This window comes from Astatotilapia calliptera, chromosome 18 (assembly GCF_964374335.1).
Source record: "Astatotilapia calliptera chromosome 18, fAstCal68.1, whole genome shotgun sequence".
NCBI classification, from domain to species: Eukaryota; Metazoa; Chordata; class Actinopteri; order Cichliformes; family Cichlidae; genus Astatotilapia; species Astatotilapia calliptera.
Window position 1 is genome coordinate 28,286,127 of NC_137439.1, and position 23,774 is coordinate 28,309,900.

Here is a 23,774-nt window from a genome sequence, read left to right on the forward strand (position 1 = left end):
AACCATGTAATTACACTACTGTTTAAAGTGAATACTGACCTGACTGACTTCCTGGAACTTGCGCTTTTTCAGTCTGAAAATGGGCACGTGTTGTCCTTCAAGCACAGCTTTGGCTTCCTCTCTCCAGTGTGCAAATAGCTTGCTAGAGCTATGAAGAGTAAGGCCACAGTGAGGGCATGTCATTTTCATGGACTTTCCATCAGCTGCAGTTTTATTGAACACAGAGGGTAGAGCCAATGAATGTTCTAACTATAGCTGTCGAAATTAACGCGTTAATTGCGATAATTAAATTTTGGAATAAATTACGTTAGAATATTTAACTATTTAGCGCAACACGCAGATAAGTCGCTCCCATAATTCCACTTGATTTGTTTACCGCGCCACTGAAAATGGAGAAGCAGGAACAGGATGGCCTTCTGGATGGGGAATTTAAATACAAGAAGAACATAGATGGGACAATAAACAAACGCGTTGTAATTTGCACTCACTGTAGTAAAGAGTTTCAATTTCACCGTTCAAATTCGACCTTAAAATACCACCTGAATGCCAAACACGCATTTGTCGGGGCAGCAGCTTCACCCGGCCTGCATCAGACCACTCTTAGTGAACGCAGGCCACTCGGTAAGTCTTCTTTGGACAAACTGACCGACAATATAGCCAAATGGATAGCAAAGGACTGTAGACCGCTAAGCATTGTGGAGGACAAGGGCTTTGCGGATGTTTTAAAGGTTGTATCTCAGGACGCGTCCTACAAGCCCCCAGCGAGAAGCACAATAACAATTCGAATCCACGAACTGTATGAAACGGAGAAATAGAAAAAAGAAGAGGCTTTAGGACAGGAGACAGGAGACCACTGGACATCATTGAGTAATGACAATTACCTGGGAGTTACTGCGCATTTAATCACTGAAGCCTGGGGTCTGACATCCTTTGCGCTGACTATAATGAAAACGGAAGAGCGGCACTTTGCGGAGGTTTGTGCAGAGCAGTTCCAGACTGTGGAGAATTGAGGAGAAGGTGACAACAGTAGGCACGGACAGTGCGCGCAATATGATCGCCGCGGCTCGCATCATGCCATTCAATCACATGCCGTGTACCGCGCACATTCTACAGAGATGCATCACAGTGAGTCTCGCAGACAGTGGCTTTGTCACTGCGCTGGCCAAATGCCGCAAAATTGTTGGCCATTTTAAGCACAGCCCAGCAAACACAGCAGAGCTGAACGCAGAGCAGGTGTCACTGGGGCGCAAGCAGGAGCCGTTGGCCCAGGACGTGCCTACACGCTGGAACTCCACGCTGGAGATGGTGAAGCGCTTTATCCGCAACCAAACTGCAGTAACCGCGACTCTGGATAAACAAAAGCATAAACTTGTCCTCCTGACGCCTCCAGAGTGGGACAAACTCCAGAGACTGGAGACACTTCTAGAGCCCTGCAGGTGAGCCTGTCATTGTGACCATAATTGTAGGTTTAGATTAAATGTATCAAACATACATCTTAAATCAGTTTTGTTATTATGAAAATGTCTTATTTAAAAAATAAATGAAATCAAATATTTTATTAATATTACCTAGTATTAAAAAGCTTTTTTTAATTTGCTGTCTTATCTGTGTGTGTGTGTGTGTGTGTGTGTGTGTGTGTGTGTGTGTGTGTGTGTGTGTGTATTCCACTGCCACTGCAGATATGTGACTGAACTGCTGGGAGGAGAGGCCTACGTCTCCTGCTCTGTAGTTCGACCAGCCTTCTGCCACCTGTGCCGTGTCATGGAAGTAACTGATGAGGACCCTGCATATGTGGTGAGGTTTAGAGAGAAGTTTAAGGAAGACCTTGCTTCCCGCCAGGAACATACCAACTATGCATGGCTCCAGATCGCAACTGCACTGGACCCACGTTTTAAAGACCTACGCAGTGTGCCCAAGACTGACAGAGAAGCAGTGTGGACCACACTGGCAGGCATGCTGCATGAAGACTCTCCTAGAAGATCACACACTGCAGAAGAAGGTCCAGCCAAGAAGAGGCTGAGCCTGCTGCAGATGGACTCTGACTCTGAGTCAGAGGAGGAGGTACAGCAGGACAGAGCCATACAGTGCTACAGAGCAGAGCCCTGCACTGCCTTAGAGGACTGTCCCTTACAGTGGTGGGCAGCTTATGCAGGAGCCCACAGCCAGCTGGCCCGCCTTGCTCGCAGATACCTGGCCACTCCTGCCTCCACAGTGCCCTGTGAGAGGCTGTTCTCTGTAGCAGGGCACATTGTGAGTGAACACGCTGAGTGAACGCAGGCCACTCAGCGTGGTCTTAGCATTAAATAACACTAACAAGTGTGTAAAAATCCGCTATCTGTCCGTATGTTTGCACACATTTTGGTCATATTTCGAGTTGCGATTAATCACAGCCTAAAAATTAATTAATCATGATTAATCTGATTAAAAATTTTAATCATTTGACAGCCCTAATAAATTATAATATGAAAACTAAAAGAACATGCATATTCTCTGTCATATGGACCTGCATGAATAAACTTTCTGAATCCTTTATCTTCCACTACTGAAAATAGTTGTGGATGATTACTATACCTTTCTAATGTGACGTTGTTGTCCCTGGCTCTCTCTCCCTCTGGCTCTATTCCTGTGTTACTTGAGTGTAACTACCGCCCCTCCCCCCTCTGCCCAGTGTAAAGCACAAGGCTCACGTGCACAGTAAAGCGGAAAAAAAGTGCGAGATAGAGGGTGAGAGAAGGGGGGGAAAAAAACCCACGTGACGGCTCGCGATAAGGAGCCGGCTCGCGTCGTTCACGTCAAAGAATCGGCTCTAAGAGCCATTTCGTTCGCGAACGACCCATCACTAGGAGCTCCACAGTGGCTGCAGCCAGACCCTTCTCCAGAAGGCGGGATAGTTTCGTGTTGGATGTTATTTGAAAGAAGGAACGAGGTTTCGTTTTCAAGGACAGCAGAAGTTCCAACTGACCGTAAGAGAATTACGTTTTATGTAATATAATGTGCAGCTATTATTACGATAGTAAGCTGTACTAAACCACTTCGTTCTCATAGACAGTAGTGTTTAGGATCACCTCTGACTCTTTCCTTTGCGCAGATTCAGCATGTCGGCCCACAATGCAATAAGGAGCAATAAAACAGCCATTCATGAGAGTCTGTCCGGAGACTACGGGCTAATTCTCAACAAAGTTTATGAGAATAAGCTGATCACTCAGCGGGAGTGCAACAATCTTAAAAGCATCAACAGTGCAAATGCGGAGACACACGTCATTGAGCTCGTGGATAAGATCATGAATAAAGGAGAAAAAACATGCAAAGACTTCCTGAACCTCCTGCAAACCGATGGCGCCATTAAAGAAATTTTCCCTCAGCTGGCGAGTTTACAGCTGAGTTGTACCCCCCTTTTATCCGAGCCTGTCCAAGTGTCTTCATGTCAGCACGGTAAGACACGTAACACTGTATAGAAATACACTGAAAAAAATATGTTGTTGGATTTACTTAATTCAATAGTGGACATTTGTTGCACACAGATGTTTTGCTTTGGCAGCAACTTAAACAATTGAGTTAAATTAACACAATTTATTCATGTTCAATAAACCTGTGCAATTTGTGTTGATAAAATGTGACTTAACCTCCTAGGATATGTGGACACCACATTTTGGGTTATTTAGACCAAAATACTCAATTTTGCTCTACAAGGGCCTGATATCCATTTACGAGGACATTATACTGCTACTGTTCTATTGAAATTTTAAATGAATATCCTGATATGTGGCTCTCATTTTTCTTAGAAACAAAAATCAGGTAAAAAAAAATAAAAATCTGGTAATTGTTTGTTTTTACATTCGTCAGGTCCCAATATGCCCAAATATCAAAGAGAAATTAAAAATGCAAGCCGTGGAAAAGTTTGGTTCTTAGGAGGTTAAACATGTTTTGATGAAGTAATTTGAGCTCTTGGAATATTTTAATCCTTCACAATTTTCTCACTTTATCCCAACACCATTCAATAACTTTTACCCAATACTCAGATGTGGATACAGTATCCACATCTGAACCAAAGAGTAAAACAGTGAAATGTGGATTATTAAATATTAGGTCTCTCTCCTCCAAGTCTCTGTTAGTACATGACTTAATAATTGATCAACAAATTGATTTACTCTGCCTTACAGAAACCTGGTTGCAGCAGGATGATTATGTTAGTTTAAATGAATCAACACCCCCGAGTCATTCTAACTACCAGAAATCTCGAAGCACAGGCCGAGGGGGCGGTGTGGCAGCAATTTTTCACACCAGCCTATTAATTAATGAAAGACCAAGACAGACTTTTAATTCATTTGAAAGCCTGATGCTTAACATTGTCCACCCCAGCTGTGAAACTCAGAAACCAGTCTTACTTGTTATCATCTATCGTCCACCTGGGCCTTACACAGAGTTTCTGTCTGATTTCTCAGACTTTATATCTAATTTAGTTCTGAGCTCAGATAAAATAATTATTGTGGGTGATTTTAACATCCATGTAGATGCTAAAAATGACAGCCTCAACATGGCATTTACCGTATTTCCCGGACTACAAAGAGCACCTGAATATTAGCCGCACAAGCTAAAATCAGGGGAAAATCCTGTTTTGTACATACATTAGCCGCACCTGACTAAAAGCCGCAGGTGTTTCAATGTTGACTTATCATGTAAGAGAATATGCACAAAGCGAATTGTCAGGAAAGAGATGGCTGTTTGGAGACACACCCCTTTTATTAATATTTTGAAAAACAAGTTATGGGCACATATTTGCATAACTTTTTAGGTATATGTACAAGTAGCGGTAATTACAAGTACGAAACATGTGCTGTGCTTCATAAACGAGTAACAAATGTAGTACATAACAATAACCTACAGCACACCAGAAAAATAGATTCAGACTACCTTTTAGGCTCAGGTGGATGGATGGATGTTTTCACACTTTTCCACGCTGTCAGATTCCACCGGTGGAGTTGAGCATAACTTGCTTTTCGCAAGTTTATTGCCGCGCACCATCCACGACTCCCGCTGAACGCGTAGCGCTACTTTGAAGTTTGTTTTTCGCGCTACTTGTACGGCACTATGTTGTCTGGCGGATGGACACGTGACCAACACACCACTCTTGAACCCCGATACTGTGTGTCTGATCACATGCCCTTCCGCCAGGCAACGTAGTGCCGTACAACAGCGGAACAAACAAAACAAATCGTCTTACGATATGACAAAAATCAGGGACAATCCATAGAAAAGCCGCACCTGACTAAAAGCCGCAGGGTTCAAAGCTTGTGGAAAAAGTAGCGGCTTATAGCCCGACAATTACGGTAATCTGTTATTAGACTCAATTGGTTTCTCTCAAAATGTAAAAGAACCCACCCACCACTTTAATCACACTCTAGATCTTGTTTTAACATATGGCATAGAAACTGAACATTTAACAGTGTTTCCTGAAAACCCTCTCCTGTCTGATCATTTCCTGATAACATTTACATTTACAATAATTGATTACACAGCGGTGAAGAGTAGACTTTATCAAAGTAGATCTCTTTCTGAAAGTGCTGTAACTAAGTTTAAGAATATAATCCACTCACTGTTATCATCTCCAATGCCCTGTACCAACACAGAGCAGAGCAGCTATCTGAACGCTACCCCAACAGAGGTCGATTATCTTGTTAATAATTTCACTTCATCACTACGTACGACTCTGGATACTGTAGCTCCTGTGAAAACTAAGGCCTCAAATCAGAAGTACCTGACTCCGTGGTATAATTCTCAAACACGTACCCTAAAGCAGATGACTCGTAATCTGGAGAGGAAATGGTGTGTCACAAATCTAGAGGATCATCATTTAGCCTGGAGAAATAGTTTGCTGCTTTATAAGTGTTAGGAGTTTTCCTGTAATGCAACTCAGGTCAGAATAAATGATACTCAGACAGGTTTGCAGGTTTAACGTGCACACGGGTGAGAGTTCAAACGGAGACTCACACTCCGCAGCAGTTGCCACCCTTTATTTATACTCAAATTCAAATTCAAATTTTTTATTTGTCACATACACAGTCATACACAGTACGATATGTAGTGAAATGCTTGGACAACTGCTCGTGATCTAAAGAAAACAAAAAAGGAAAAGGCTATGAATAAGATAGGAAATAAATATGAAAAATTAAAAAGGGTAAATTTAACTAGGAAGGAATAAAATATAAATTAAGGTTAAAAATGAAATAACTGTACAACACACTGGGAAAGAATAAGATAAAATATATAAATTAAATTGAAAATAAAATAACTGTACAACAAAATACACAATACACAATATAGAACTATATAAGAATGTATGAACAAAATACACAAGAAGTATAAATAAATATATACACAATAACAGCAGCAGTGATTAAGTGATGAAGAGAAAACAAAGTCCAGAATGTCCAGTGTGTGTGTGTAAGAACTATACAGGGAGTGCAGAATTATTAGGCAAGTTGTATTTTTGAGGAATAATTTTATTATTGAACAACAACCATGTTCTCAATGAACCCAAAAAACTCATTAATATCAAAGCTGAATGTTTTTGGAAGTAGTTTTTAGTTTGTTTTTAGTTTTAGCTATTTTAGGGGGATATCTGTGTGTGCAGGTGACTATTACTGTGCAGAATTATTAGGCAACTTAACAAAAAACAAATATATACCCATTTCAATTATTTATTTTCACCAGTGACACCAATATAACATCTCCACATTCACAAATATACATTTGACATTCAAAAACAAAACAAAAACAAATCAGGGACCAATATAGTCACCTTTCTTTGCAAGGACACTCAAAAGCCTGCCATCCATGGATTCTGTCAGTGTTTTGATCTGGTCACCATCAACATTGCGTGCAGCAGCAACCACAGCCTCCCAGACACTGTTCAGAGAGGTGTACTGTTTTCCCTCCTTGTAAATCTCACATTTGATGATGGACCACAGGTTCTCAATGGGGTTCAGATCAGGTGAACAAGGAGGCCATGTCATTAGTTTTTCTTCTTTTATACTCTTTTTTGCCAGCCACGCTGTGGAGTACTTGGACGCGTGTGATGGAGCATTGTCCTGCATGAAAATCATGTTTTTCTTGAAGGATGCAGACTTCTTCCTGTACCACTGCTTGAAGAAGGTGTCTTCCAGAAACTGGCAGTAGGACTGGGAGTTGAGCTTGACTCCATCCTCAACCCGAAAAGGCCCCACAAGCTCATCTTTGATGATACCAGCCCAAACCAGTACTCCACCTCCACCTTGCTGGCGTCTGAGTCGGACTGGAGCTCTCTGCCCTTTACCAATCCAGCCACGGGCCCATCCATCTGGTCGATCAAGACTCACTCTCATTTCATCAGTCCATAAAACCTTAGAAAAATCAGTCTTGAGATATTTCTTGGCCCAGTCTTGACGTTTCAGCTTGTGTGTCTTGTTCAGTGGTGGTCGTCTTTCAGCCTTTCTTACCTTGGCCATGTCTCTGAGTATTGCACACCTTGTGCTTTTGGGCACTCCAGTGATGTTGCAGCTCTGAAATATGGCCAAACTGGTGGCAAGTGGCATCTTGGCAGCTGCACGCTTGACTTTTCTCAGTTCATGGGCAGTTATTTTGCGCCTTGGTTTTTCCACACGCTTCTTGCAACCCTGTTGACTATTTTGAATGAAACGCTTGATTGTTCAATGATCACGCTTCAGAAGCTTTGCAATTTTGAGACTGCTGCACCCCTCTGCAAGATATCTCCCTATTTTTGACTTTTCTGAGCCTGTCAAGTCCTTCTTTTGACCCATTTTGCCAAAGGAAAGGACGTTGCCTAATAATTATGCACACCTGATATAGGGTGTTGATGTCATTAGACCACACCCCTTCTCATTACAGAGATGCACATCACCTAATATGCTTAATTGGTAGTAGGCTTTCGAGCCTATACAGCTTGGAGTAAGACAACATGCATGAAGAGGATGATGTGGACAAAATACTCATTTGCCTAATAATTCTGCACTCCCTGTATGTGTGGGTCAGTACTGTGTGGTGGTGTGATTGTGATTGAGAGACCGTATTGCCTGCGGGAAGAAGCTCCTCCTCAGTCTCTCTGTGTTGGTCTTCAGGGAGCGGAATCGCTTTCCTGACCTCAACAGAGAGAACAGTCTGTTGTTGGGATGGCTGAGGTCTAGGGCTGCCACAAACGATTATTTTGATAGTCAACTAGTCACCGATTATTTTTGCGATTAGTCAACTAATCAGATCATCATCATCCATTGGATGTAAAACTACAGCTTATTGCACCAGCAGCATCTGCTCTTATATAACTATCATTAGCTTACAGCTTTAAGTGTTTAAAGTATGCGCTAACTAAAAATAAAGACAAGATGATAGTTTATTAAATTTTAATGAAATCTGCAGATTGTCTCGGTGAAGTTTAATAAACTCCTTGCTATCTAAAATATAACAGGAGACCGGAGTATATTCTCAAGCATCTCACACTTAATAATCAGCTGTCTGCTTGACGTTTATTCAGCTGTGTAAAAACTATAACTTTAATCTCAGCCAAACCAATTTACTCAGGAACAAATAAAATACTAAAAAAAAGACAATCAATAACAGTTTTAAGTTATCTAAGTGACTTATATATGTTTAACCTGAGTAGCGAAAGACGACGGTGGGTTTGAAAACGATCTGCCGGGAGTCCGGTGTTCTCACGGCTCTAGTTAGCCTAGCCCCCGGCTAACTATCGAGCTAGTGGGTAACAGACGTCTCCGAAAACGTCGGATCACTTTTGAAAATATGTGGCGTCTTGATAAACTGAGCAGATATTTGAGGTTTACACAGCTACATTCTCACCTAAAAATATGTTAAACGTTTATTTTGTGACCCAGAAAGAATAATAAGAGTAACATTAAAACTAACTAGCTGCCGCCATCTTTGGAAACTGAGCTGGGCTGCGCTATGATCTCTGGGACACAGCTTCTTCTTCTTCTTCGGGGTTTAACGGCAGCTGGCATCCTTGTACATGCAGTGCTGCCATCTTCTGTTTCAGTCCGGTATTACACTCTTAAATCCTGCTACTTATTGCTGTGTCTTTTGGGATCTTACAAAGCTTCAAACGACGCGTCGACTATTAAATCAGTCGTCGACGATTTTGATAGTCGACGTAATCGTGACTAGTCGACTAATCATGGCAGCCCTACTGAGGTCCTTCATGATCTTCCTGGCCTTGGTCCAGCACCGCCTGCTGTAGATTGAGTGCAGGTCAGGGAGCTCGGAGCGGATGGTGCGCTCAGCTGACCGCACAACCCTCTGTAGAGCTCGTCTGTCCTGCATGGTGCTGTTCCCGAACCAGGTTAAGATGTTTCCCGTCGGGATGCTCTCTATGGTGCACGAGTAAAACTTCCTGAGCACCTTGGAGGGCAGTTGGAAGTCTCTCAAGCGTCTGAGGTGGTAGAGACGCTGACGGGCCTTTTTCACCACGGTGTTGATGTGACAGGACCATGACAGGTCCTGCGTGATGTGAACTCCAAGGTATTTGAAGCTGTCCACTCTCTCCACTGGGCACTCGTTGATGACAGGGGTCTGGTAGTTCCTCTCCTGCTTAGTGCTGAAGTCCACTATCAGCTCCTTTGTCTTACTGACATTTAGAAGGAGGTTGTTCCTCTGGCACCAGTTCTCCAGATTCCTAATCTCCTTCAGGTAGGCCGTCTCGTTGTTATCAGAGATCAGGCCCACCACGACGGTGTCGTCAGCAAACTTGATGATGGTGGTGGAGCTGGTAGTGGCCACGCAGTCATATGTGTACAGAGAGTACAGCAGGGGGCTCAGAACACACCCCTGGGGGGCTCCAGTGCTGAGAGTGGTGGAGGCTGAGACATGTCCGCCCATCCTTACTGCCTGTGGTCTGCCAGTTAGGAAGTTGGAGATCCACTGACACATAGATGAGCTGAGTCCCAGATGCTCCAGCTTGGTGGTGAGTGTGGAGGGAATTATGGTGTTAAATGCAGAGCTGTAGTCTATGAAGAGCATTTTAACATAATTCCCCCTTCTAGTGTCCAAGTGAGTGAGTGATGTGTGGAGGAGATGAGAGATGGCATCGTCTGTGGAACGATTTGGACGGTAAGTGAACTGTAGTGGGTCCAGTGTGTCTGGTAGTGAAGAAATGATGAAGTCTCTGACCAGGCATTCAAAGCACTTCATCACTACTGAGGTGAGGGCTACAGGGCGATAGTCATTGAGAGAAGCAGGGTGGGGTTTCTTCGGGACAGGGACAATGATGGACTCTTTGAAGCATGTGGGGATCATCGACTGAGATAAAGAGATGTTGAATATCTCAGTGAAAACAGGAGCTAGCTGGTATGCGCAGTCTCTTAGGATACGACCTGGGATGCCGTCTGGTCCTGCTGCTTTCCTGGTGTTCACTCTCTTGAAGGCTCTCCTTACTTCATGCTCGGAGATGACGAGCACGTTTCCGGTGCTGGCAGTATCTTCCTGTCTGCAGCCGTTAGCGCCGCTAACATTAGCATTGTTGGAGTCCTTAGCTGCAGCCTCGAAGCGAGCATAGAAAGTGTTCAGCTCGTCTGCCAGAGTCACGGCCGCGTTCGTCATACCGGTTGTTGGTGCTTTATAGTCCGTTATTGTCCTTAGTCCCCGCCACAGGCTCCTAGAGTCACTCTGTTGGAGTTGTGACTCTAGTTTCCTCCCGTAGCGCTGCTTCGCCTCTTTCACCGCCCTTCGCACGTTATATGACGCGGCTTTGTACGGGTCCATGTCCCCCGTCGTGAGTCCCGTGTTGTAGGCAGCGGTGCGGGATCTCAGAGCGTCGCGGATGGTTTTATCCACCCACGGCTTCTGGTTGGGAAACGTTGTGATAGTCTTTGTCTCCACGGTATCATGCGCTAGTTTCCCGATGAATCCCACAACCGCTTCCGTAAACACGTTGACGTCATCATCGGAGCTGTTTCTGAACATGCCCCAGTCTGCGTCATCGAGTGCGTCCTGTAACGCGGCCACTGATTGATCCGTCCAGCGCGCGACCTTCCTCTGAACCGGAACTTCCTGTTTCAGCCTTTGTTTGTATTTTGGCATGAGGAAGATGGCGGCGTGATCAGATTTGCCAAACGGAGGGCGGGATTGTGCCTTGTAGCCGTCCTTGACCGTAGTGTAGCAGTGGTCCAGTGTCCTTTCACCTCTGGTGGGGCAGGTGATGTGTTGATAAAAGTTCGGCGCTGCGCGTTTGAGGTTGGTGCTATTAAAGTCCCCCGTCACAATAAGCGCAGCGTCCCGGTGTTGTGTCTGGTGCTGTGTGAGTGCCTCATGCAGCTCGCATAAGGCGGTGACCGTGTCCGCTTGTGGTGGAATATAAACGGCACTTATAATGACCGATGTAAATTCCCGAGGACGACACATGATGGACAGTAGTTCCAGATTTGGTGTGCAGGAGCGTGTGAGAGGAACAACGTTCGCACTGTTGCACCAGTTGTTGTTCACCATTAAACACACGCCGCCTCCCCTTGACTTCCCCGAGTCCCGTGTCCTGTCCATGCGGTGAACCGAGAAGAACTCGGCCGGCTGGATGGCGTGGTCCGGCACCGCTGGGTTCAGCCATGTCTCAGTGAAGCAGAGGAGATTGCAGTCCCGAATGTCTCTCTGGAACTTTATCCTGGCCCTGAGGTCGTCAAGCTTGTTCTTCAGTGACTGGACGTTGGCGAGCAGGATGCTAGGCAGAGGTGTGCGGTGTGCACGAGCTCTCAGCCTGTTCCTGACGCCGGCTCGCTTCCCTCTAGGCCGCCGCTTCCCTTTGTTCTCCCTCGGCCAGCTCGGATCCGGAGTTAAAAACTTCGAATTGTGAGTACATTGTATACCAATAGAAACAAGAGTGTCACGGTCATACCTAATGTACCCAATGGTGATGATTTTGCCGATTTAGAAACGCTGAAAACTAACTTAAAAAGCAAAGACAAAGAAAAAGTGGTCGGAGCAGTCATGACGGCAGCCAACCTCACCGGCGCCATCTTTATATACCCTATTTTCACAACCATAAGGCGCACTTAAAAGTCTTAGATTTTCTTCAAAAAGTGCGGCGCGCCCTATAGCGCAGTGCGCCCTTTGTGTTGTAAGGAGGACGTAGTAGAGAACACCATGAGAACGCTAAAGGGTGAAGTGTGTGCGTTGACTTTATTGCACATACCTGTATAAAAGAACAGGTATGTGCGTTATGCAGGACATCGTTGTTTTAACAACCCTGAAAATGGCAAAGAGACACGCTTACGAAGCACAGTTTAAACTGAAGGCCATCAGCTACGCGGAGGAACATGGAAATCGAGCAGCGGCGAGAGAATTTAAGATTAATGAATCGATGGTTTGCAAGTGGAGGAAGCTGGAAAACAAGCTCCGACAGGTCAAGAATACGCAGCTGAGTTTCCGCGGACATAAGGCGATCATCGAGCAAAGAACGAGCGGGAGAAGCGTTTCGACAGTCACCATTCGGCTAAAAGCAGTTTCACTTTCACTTTTTATGAAACTGTGCCATTTTTCCATCCGGACCAGGACTACGGTAGCGCAGCAACTTCCAGCGGATTATAAGGAAAAGCTGGCCATCTTCCGCTCCTACTGCAGCAAACACATCGGCGACAAACACATCCAGCGATGGATGACCGATGGAGACCACAGTTTCACCAAGAGTGGAAGGCAGCGCCGGGCGAGTTACGCCACAATTTGCCAATGGATTGTAGATGCTTGGGCTAACATGTCTGCTGGCACTGTTGTTCGAGCTTTCGCAAACGCCGGCATCATTTCCGAGGAGCCGCACGGCACGGAAAGTGACTCTGACAGTGAAGAAAGTGAACCTGGCATGTGTGATGGAGATTTAGCGCAGCTGTTCAATTCAGACACAGAGGATGAGGACTTCGATGGGTTTGATTGATGATAAAAATGTGAGTACCAAACTTTGTTTTGCTCCTGCTTTATTTTTAAATACACACACTTGTATGCTTGTGTGTTGTTGATGATGACGATTACTGGTAATAAAAATGTGAGTAAGGCACCGAACTCAGGTTTGCTCCCGCTTTATTTTTAAATACGCATGCGGTACTTGTATGCGCCCTATGATCCAGTGCGCCTTATGTGTGTGTTAAATACAGTAATGGCACACATAACTGAGACTGCGCCTTTTAGCACAGTGCGTCTTATGGTCGTGAAAATACGGTACTCAAACATGTTTGCGTCACAGACACATGCAGGAAGAGATAACATACAACAGTAGAGACTTCATCACAGATACATGAGTGGAAGCGATAACATACAACAGTAGAGACTTCATCACAGATACATGAGTGGAAGAGATAACATACAACAGTAGAGACTTCATCACAGATACATGAGTGGAAGAGATAACATACAACAGTAGAGACTTCATCACAGATACATGAGTGGAAGAGATAACATACACAGGTAGAGACTTTCTGCTGAGCTTGCACAGTGTAACTTCTCTAGTAAAAAGAGCAAACACATCTAGAGAACCTCAAATGAAATGTACTTCTATACATAAACATAATAAAATTTTTCAACAATAAGAAAGCCCTCCGCAAAGCCAGAACATCTTACTATTCATCACTGATTGAAGAAAATAAGAACAACCCCAGGTTTCTCTTCAGCACTGTAGCCAGGCTGACAAAAAGTCAGAGCTCTTTTGAGCCAACCATCCCTTTAACGTTAACTAGTAATGACTTCATGAACTTCTTCACAAATAAAATTTTTATCATTAGAGAAAAAATTACCAATAATCATCCCACAGATGTAATATTATCTACAGCTACTCTTAGTACCATTGATGTTAAGTTAGACTCTTTTTCTCCAATTGATCTTTCTGAGTTAACTTCAATAATTACTTCCTCCAAACCATCAACGTGTCTTTTAGACCCCATTCCTACAAAACTGCTCAAAGAAGTCCTGCCATTAATTAATTCTTCGATCTTAAATATGATCAACCTATCTCTAATGATCAGCTATGTACCACAGGCCTTCAAGCTGGCTGTAGTTAAACCTTTACTCAAAAAGCCATCTCTAGACCCAGCAGTCTTAGCTAATTATAGGCCAATCTCCAACCTTCCTTTCATATCAAAAATCCTTGAAAGAGTAGTTGTCAAAGAGCTAACAGATCATCTGCAGAGGAATGGTTTATTTGAAGAGTTTCAGTCAGGTTTCAGAGCTCATCACAGCACAGAAACAGCTTTAGTGAAGGTTACAAATGATCTTCTTATGGCCTCTGACAGTGGACTCATCTCTGTGCTTGTCCTGCTAGACCTTAGTGCAGCATTCAATACTGTTGACCATAATATCCTATTAGAGCGATTAGAACATGCTGTAGGTATTACAGGTACTGTGCTGCAGTGGTTTGTATCATATCTATCTAATAGACTCCAATTTGTGCATGTAAATGGAGAGTCCTCTTCACACACTGAGGTTAATTATGGAGTTCCACAGGGTTCAGTGCTAGGACCAATTCTGTTTACATTATACATGCTTCCCTTAGGCAGTATCATTAGAAGACATAGCATACATTTTCACTGCTATGCTGATGACACCCAGCTCTATCTGTCCATGAAGCCAGATGACACACACCAATTAGTTAAACTGCGGGAATGTCTTAAAGACATAAAGACTAACTTTCTGCTTCTTAATTCAGATCAAACTGAGGTTATTGTACTCGGCCCTGAAAATCTTAGAAATATGGTATCTAACCAGATTCTTACTCTGGATGGCATTACCTTGGCCTCCAGTAACGCTGTGAGGAACCTTGGAGTCATTTTTGACCAGGACATGTCCTTCAACGCACATATTAAACAAATATGTAAGACTGCTTTCTTCCATTTGCGCAACATCTCTAAAATTAGAAATATCCTGTCTCAGAGTGACGCTGAAAAACTAGTTCATGCATTTATTACTTCCAGGCTGGACTACTGTAATTCATTATTATCAGGATGTCCAAAAAACTCGCTGAAAAGCCTTCAGCTAATCCAAAATGCTGCAGTAAGAGTACTGACAGGGACTAGAATGAGAGAGCATATTTCTCCTGTTTTGGCTTCCCTTCATTGGCTTCCTGTTAAATCCAGAATTGAATTCAAAATCCTGCTCCTCACATACAAGGTCTTAAATAATCAGGCCCCATCTTATCTTAATGACCTTGTAGTACCATATCACCCTATTAGAGCGCTTCGCTCTCGCTCTGCAGGCCTACTTGTTGTTCCTAGAGTATTTAAAAATAGAATGGGAGGGAGAGCCTTCAGTTTTCAGGCCCCTCTTCTGTGGAACCAGCTTCCAGTTTGGATTCGGGAGACAGACACTATCTCTACTTTTAAGATTAGGCTTAAAACTTTCCTTTTTGCTAAAGCATATAGTTAGGACTGGACCAGGTGACCCTGAATCCTCCCTTAGTTATGCTGCAATAGATGTAGGCTGCCGGGGGATTCCCATGATGCATTGAGTTTTTCCTTTCCAGTCACCTTTCTCACTCACTATGTATTAATAGACCTCTCTGCATTGAATCATATCTGTTATTAACCTCTGTCTCTCTTCCACAGCATGTCTTTATCCTGTCTTCCTTCTCTCACCTCAACCGGTCGCAGCAGATGGCCGCCCCTCCCTGAGCCTGGTTCTGCCGGAGGTTTCTTCCTGTTAAAAGGGAGTTTTTCCTTCCCACTGTTGCCAAAGTGCTTCCATAGGGGGTCTTATGATTGTTGGGTTTTTCTCTGTATCTATGAAGCGCCTTGAAGTGACTTTTGTTGTGATTTGGTGCTATATAAATAAAATTGAATTGAATTGAAAACTACTTGGTCACTTAAATACTACATGTTATCTTCAAATTACATTTTGCTATTATATTCTAGTATCAAATACACAATTTTCAAATGGAGGCCTTATAACAGATTGTATTGTTCTCTTCCAAGATGGTTGCTGGCATCCACCAGTAACCTTTCAAAACAAAATGTCTAATTTCATTGCATTGACAGTAGATAAAGAATTAAACTGACATTACTGAATCTATATAAATCAACAGTTAAATAATGTCAGTTCTTCCGTGTTCTCTGGAATCAATCACAGCAAAGAAATTAAACTGTTTCTTTTGAAAAATGTTACAGGTAACCATCTTGGGAAAGAACAATACAAAACATTCTATTTAAGGCCTCTGATGTCAAGATTCAGTTAAACAACAATTATAACTAAACAATTTGAGGTAATGTTAGTTTCCATTAACATTAAATTAGGTTACTGAATTGGCAAACACCTTCCTATTAACATTACCCATGTTACCCCAATAACTAAAGAAATTAGCACTTGCAGGTCAAAACCTTTATTCAAGAGACGCAAAAATAACATTGATACAGTGACTGTCAAAAATTACAGCACTGATCATACTGTGACATCTTGGTTCAAAACAGCACACTTAGAAATATTCAACGTTCTTTACTTCAACTGAATGAAACTGAAAATACCATTTCACACGACCCATATGGGATATTTAGACTGTATAACTGTTCACGCTACATCTCTTCACTAGTAAAAGAAAGAAAAAATACAAACAGAAATTGAAAAATGCTGCCAAACAGACAAACAGAGAACTTGTACAGAGCAAAAGGAAAAACAAACAACAACAAAAAAATGGCCCTGTCCTCATGGCAGTTGCAGAGTATATAAAAATGAACCCTGCAATCTGTTCCTGGAATTGAGCTTCAAAAATGCAGCAGAACAAGTGTGAGATTTAAATGTCCTCTCACCTAGAGCTGATCACCTCACATGCATAACAGTGAGCTTTCCTAGCAGGAGCAGTTTTGTCTTAGTTGTGAGCTTTTCTTGAGAGCTGAGTTGCATCCAACTCCATTACCACCCTTTGAATCACCTCAAAAGTGTAGCAGAGTTGTGATGGGTAACTCATATTGAAGGAATAAAAAAGGTCCAAACAGCATGGCTACTGCAAAGGTCACGTTATCCAGATCTTGAAGAACTACTATACCCTCGATGATGATGCCAACATCAGTAAAGTCATTGCCTGGCGCATCCTCTGGAGAAAGATGTTCATTGTGGTTTTCTCAATCTGTGCAGTGGCCTCAGTCAAGTCCTGGTTAAACACAAAACATTTCTTTAAGATTCCTTTTTAAACTCATCTCTTTTGAATCTACCAGTTCTATCCATCCATCCGCTTCCGCTTCTCCTTTTCAGGGTCGCAGGGGGTGCTGGAGCCTATCCCAACTGTCATTGGGCGAGAGGCAGGGTACACCCTGGACAGGTCGCCAGTCTGTCGCAGGGCTAACACACAGGGACAGACAACCATTCACACTCACATTCACACCTAGTGGCAATTTGGATTATCCAATTAACCTATCCCCACAAGTTGCATGTCTTTGGACGGTGGGAGGAAGCCGGAGTACCCGGAGAGAACCCACGCAAACACGGGGAGAACATGCAAACTCCACACAAAAAGACCCCGGCCTGATGGTGGAATTGAACTCAGGACCTTCTTGCTGTGCGGCAGCAGTGCTAACCACCATGCCACCGTGCTGCCTAACTCTAATAATAAAAAGCCAAAACAATCTTACTTTTAAATGTGGTATAATTACTTTGAAAACATATGTGCATAAACAGTAGAACAGAGAAGCTGGTAATAGTCAAAATAGCTGAAACAACTTAATTTAAAATATATATTTTTACATTTCTTTGTGTCTGATGGTGTTGACTAAAACCTTGCACTTCTCCAGCAAAAACATGATCTACCAGTTCTAATGTTAGAGTAATTTAAACCAATGCAAGCAACATAGTAAATAGCTATAGCCAAAGAGTGGCCTGCCATGCTGCCATTCATGGTCTAACAGAGTTTCTAAGAGAGGGTGAAAAACATAATAATTTCAAATACTTTACATTAGTTTTTGTTAGAAAGACACTGGCCCATCAGAAATCCAGGTTATGTCACTCAGAAGATGTTAGAATTTAGACTTTCAGCCCCACAATTTGGTTAGCTGTTGATCAGTTGTTTTTTTTTTTTTTCAAACAAAAGCTAATGTAAATATTGGTGGGATTTTCCTTTGTTCACTAGAATGACAAATTTAAAGTTTTTTCACACTGATGTGAACCCTAATACAGGGGTGGGGGTGAGGCCTCAAGGGCTGGCGGCCGAGTTCACTACCAGGCCTCATGTGAACTTCAAATTATTAAAGAGGACTACTGGTCCTAACCAGTCCAATGAGGATCAAGTGGATAACTGAATGCATTTTTAAATGTTGCAAAGCCACAATCTACTCATAAAACACTCACCATGAACTCCTGCACCAAGATGTTGCAATTGTCTTTCACACAGATGCGGAGCACTTTGATGAGGGACTCCCTTCGAGCATTAATGTCATCCTTAAGTATTATAACAAAGAAAACAGAGATTTGTGAACTTTTCAGTAGCACAGAAGAAAATGATCCCAGACAAAAACTCTTGACTTTTTAAACCAGTCAACATGCAACACCAGCATCTACAAAGCAATATCAAAAGTTCCTGTTTGACATCAACTTTATGGATATATAGTTTCCAGAACATATATTTTTAAAAAAAGATACATTTTTCTCAGTGGGCCAGTAAATGCATGACGGAAATTATGGCATCCTTTTAGTGGAATCAGTACTCACAGGTAATAGTTGACTGTTTTAATGGATGCAGCATAAAAATCTTTTACTGACCTAATGCAATACATATACACTTTGTAGTTAAAGAATTTTAAAGTTCTTACTGTCATCATGGCAGCTACATCCTTTAGCTTTGTGCCCCGTTTCCCCGATCACTTTGCGAACACTTTCAGCAGACTGTCAGAGAGAAACTTAGCTCCGTCAGAAACCTTGACAGTAAAGGCAAGGTTGGGATGCGCTGGAATGCTGCATTTTATCTGAAATGACATAAATTTTAAAATCTTACTTCTTGCATACAAGTGTATCCATAAATCTGCTCCTTCATATTTGTGTGACCTGCTCCATATCACCACTGTTTCCCGCACTCTCAGATCATCATCTGCTATTCATCTTACTGTTCCGTCCTCACACCTTATCACTATGGGGAACAGAGCTTTCAGTCGCTCTGCTCCTCGGCTCTGGAACTCTCTTCCTCCTGCACTAAGAAATATTGACTCCCTCTCCGTATTTAAGACACAGCTCAAAACACATCTGTTTAAACTGGCTTATTCGCTTTAATGCTGATTTTATCTGTTGTCACGCTCTGTTTTGTAATTTTAACTTATTTTATGTATTTTATGACTATTGTTCCTTTTATTAATTGTGTTTTTTTGTAAGGTGACCTTGGGTTTCTGAAAGGCACCCTCAAATAAAATGTATTATTATTATTATTATTATTATAAAATTATTTTGAAATAACAGCAGGCACTGTGCTTGGTTAATCAGTAATGTTTTGTTGAATAAAAACTGTGTTTCCAGATCTTATGGGATTAAAAAAATCCAAAGATGTTTGTTTTTGATTTGCAACCCAACAACCCACAAGTTACAACCTCATTTTAGTTCAAGTGTGCATTAATGTGAGTCCAGTATTCACCTTTCTGACAATACATACAGGTATAAGTTAAACCTATGGCAGATTTTGGATTTCTCAGTCTGTTTGATTATGCATGCACCTAATAATTATAAAAAAAAACCTTATTATAATTAAGTTACAGAAACCTTAAGCAAAAGTAGAATATACTTTCTAACCATAACACCTTGAACCCACAATCCATCAGCTGACTCCTGGTGAAATGCAGAATAGAGGTCATCTTTCAATGTGCAGCAAAAAAACCAAAAAAAAAACAAAAACAAACAAAAACAAAAGGACAGCAGGTGAGGGCAGGAGGGGTAGGGATGTAAGCTAGCATAATGTCGCTGATGATATTAGCTAAAGCTTTTCAATGTCCAAAATCTCACTAATACCACGGTGCAGTAAATACACAATGTAACTGAAGAGTCAGTTGGCAAATCTATTCACACAGAAAGCCAAATTATGTTATGAGTGCCTCGTAATTAGGTTTAATGTAATATTACGGCTCTTGTGCCAATGACAAATTCAGATGAAAAAGCGCCAATTCTTTGACAACAGATAAAACAGCAAATAAGCTAACGGCTCTTTTTTAGCATGTTACATGGCGACACTCTAGACGTTTAACTACATTTGGCTGAAATATGGTAAAAATTAATTCAAAAAATCAAGTCATACCAAAAAACGTAGAGTTGGCTGCTCGACTTGACTGAGATGGATACCTTTTTTAAACCACGATCCAAAGCCCGCGAGATGAAATCACGCGTGGTTTCACGAGATTTAACGTTGCTATCTTATTGACTTACTTCACCTGAACATGATATAAACAATTTAATACACCCTTTCTGCATATCATGTAGTTTTTACACTATATAGTTACATTTAACTTTAAAACATGAGACAATTGTGTTAAATACATGCAAGATGCTTACATAAATCCAAGAGATGGCCAGTCCGTTTTTGTTTTTTTTTCAGTGTACTGTGTCTACTGTTGTGTTTGGTTGTTTAACTCAGTTTTATTGTTCTTCCCTCAGATGTTCTGCCACAAGATGGGAATAAATACGGTGGCCCTGAGAGGCCAAACGGACTGCAACTTCAGAAAACACCAGCAAAAAGAAAAATGCTGCAAATAGAAGAACCCAGCAAAAAGAAAAATGCTGCACTGCAACTTCAAGAAAAATGCTGCACTGCAACTTCAAGAAAAATGCTGCACTGCAACTTCAGAAAACACCAGCAAAAAGAAAAATGCTCTAAAAACAAAAACACCTGCAAAAACAAAAACACCCGCAAAAACAAAAACTCTGCAAAAAGAAAAAAGCTGAAAAAGCACACAAAACACAATAGAAATGTTTCTGGGGAGACAATCGAATTTCCCAGAGGAACCCACCCGATGGATTAATAGTTCTATCTTATCTTATCTTAATCCGGTCTTTAAGGTATGACGTGACGAATCCGGGCCTAAAGTAGTCTGTGTTTAATATGGCTTTTGTGTTGTTAACATGTTTAATGTTTTCTATTTTGGCTCAATGCTTACATATATGTGTAAAAAGAAAATGTACAAGTTGTGATAACTGTTTTTGATAGAATGAAGACTAGACTGATATATTAAATATTCCTTTATTGGGTGAGAAAATCAGACCATGTCATAACTGCTTTAGATATCAGAGTCTTAAACAGGCTGACTTCTGCTAAATGGGTCAAACTGGGCAGAAAGCCTACAAACACATAACATCCTTATAGAATATGATGTAACACTATAGATCAACTTATCTCAGAATATATAAAGCATATAAACAATTACAGCAATATGATACAACAAACACAGCAGTGCTACTAATCCAAAATACTCAAAGCTTCATAGAACTGAAACAAACATTTATTTTTAGGTCCATTCTGCTGCTGATACATACTTTAAGTTTCTGAATATTAAACTTGTTGCTGCCTTTCATAGTGTGTAATTTGAAGGCCCTGAGTACTTTCTCCCACACTGAAAACACTGGGATGATCAAATTATTTGAACATTACCTAATAAGACTGATTCAGGACAGGTAAATGGTCTGTATTTGCATAGCGCTTTACTTGGTTCTAAGGACCCCAAAGCGCTTTACACTATACACAATCATCCACACACACACACACACACACAAGTGATGGCAAGCTACATTGCAGCCACAGCCGCCCTGGGGCGCACTGACAGAGGCGAGGCTGCCGGACACTGGCGCCAACGGGTGAAGTGTCTTGCCCAAGGACACAACGACCGAGACTGTCGGTCGTTGTAAGCCCAGTAAGCCACCCCCGCTCCGCCACTGGCTGTTACTATTTAAACGATTTTAGGACAGAAATATTAGCCTCTGTGATGAAGTAATGAGTTACTACTTAATAAAGTTTCCAGTAAAGTCATTAATCGCAGCCACAGATTGACAGTAAATATCCCGATTAGCTTCAATGCATCTATAAAAATATGTGCAAGTTTCAGTGCTTCGTTTACATTGTATGATACTTATACTGATCTAGAGTCAGTGTAAAATACAATCCTAGCTGTCTGAACAAAGTCTGCCTCATTTAATCCTGCATGACAAACCTCAGGATGCAGGTTTATTGAGCCTCCTTCCTGCTGGCACAGCTGAGAGTCAGCTGGAAACTTACAGTAACGTGGACATCATGCAAAGACTGCCAGACTCTGTAATACTGTAAATGATCAGTGACTCAGGTTAACACTAAACTTTAAACAGTACCTGTGTGTGTGTGTGTGTGTGTGTGTGTGTGTGTGTGTGTGTGTGTGTGTGTGTGTGTGTGTGTGTGTGTGTGTGTGTGTGTGTTCTGAACATCAAGAATCAGGATGGAGTCAGGCTGCATCTGAGCACGTAAATAGCAGGGGGAGGTGGGGCTTGTTCTTTCTTAACCAATTCGGTTTCGAATTTATTCTTTGGGGTTTCTTATATGTATAATATTTATATTTTATTATCGATTTAAATGAGGTCAACTCAAGTGATTGACAGCTTGGTGATGAATCACACTTAACAATAACAACGTTGCACTGCATTACTGAGGCCTAAAACTCACTGCGCTACATACCAAACTGCACCACTGTGGAATACTGTCGAAGAATAATGCTGTCCAGGAATATAGTTAAGATGGCTAACTGACAAACACACATGTAAGCTGTACTACATTCAACTATGTTTATGTGCTGTGTTCATTAAAAGTCACTTGTTCTTTGCTGACGACTTCATTATCAGCCACCATTGCAATAATAAATAAATAAAAACACGGGCCCATTTTAACCCCTGGCTATGGCACACGATTTTGCCTTTCATGTCTTTGATATCTCCTGGTGATGAATACACGAGCAGGACTGCCTTTCACGTGTTTCTGTTTAGGCTCAAGTTTTTATGTTTGGAGGCTCCCAGTGACGAAATACAACAAATAATGGCAGTTTCTCAATTCTCTCGCCAGTCCGGACTTTGTCGATTCACATGGGAGTCCTGACTTCCCGAGGACGGCAGTGTACGTGATGACATCTCCGTTCCTGAGTTTTTACTGCGTTTCCTTCTTAATGTAACTGTGATTAATATTTGCATTGGAAATTACACATGAAATGAAAAAAATGCACATAATGTAGTAGATTTTTTTTAAGAAAAAAATAATTAAAAAGTACCTTAAGCACTTTGGCAAAATTTGCTTTTACGTATCATCTGTTTCATAATGTCTAATAAGCTTCATACGGTTAAGCAAAGCCACTACATGTCAGAAACACAAGCTTAATCTCTCTATTAATAAACACATGTATGCCTGAATAAAGACAAACAGGTGAGATGTTAGAATGCTTTTATTTTCATTTTAATAGACACTCAAAACTTACAACACACAGCTGCTGGTGTTTGGAAGAGAACTGAACAATATTTAAAATACAATCTTCAGGATGTCCACTTATTAACATGCTATTTTTGCTCCCGGTGAAAATGTTTCTTCTTGTATTAAAAATATTTTTAATGTTAAATTCAATTCACAGTCAGCCGTTTAAATAAGAACAGTGTGGAGGTATGTAATAACGACAGGAGAGGTCTCTGTGTCTCACACTGCGAGACCCAGGTTGACAAAAACGCCTTGGCCACCACTGCTGCGGTAGTGGACGCCAGGGGGACCGCCTCCGGCCACCTGGTGGTCCGGTCAACAACAGTCAAAAGGTGCGTAAAACCTTGTGACTGCAGCAGAGGACCCACCAGAT

At 41.9% G+C, this 23,774-nt stretch overlaps 1 long non-coding RNA gene and 1 pseudogene across 1 annotated transcript; one reads left to right on the forward strand and one right to left on the reverse strand.

Annotated features, from left to right (window-relative positions):
• The first annotated feature begins 347 nt into the window (after positions 1-347).
• LOC145422054 (E3 SUMO-protein ligase ZBED1-like) lies at positions 348-2,271 on the forward strand (annotated as a pseudogene).
• A 14,058-nt stretch (positions 2,272-16,329) lies between these two features.
• Positions 16,330-18,900, reverse strand: LOC145421804 (uncharacterized). Its single transcript, XR_013903174.1, has 3 exons — positions 18,762-18,900; positions 18,301-18,390; positions 16,330-17,110 (listed from the first exon to the last, which is right to left on the reverse strand). It is a non-coding gene; the product is annotated as an uncharacterized LOC145421804 (long non-coding RNA).
• Positions 18,901-23,774: the final 4,874 nt, after the last annotated feature.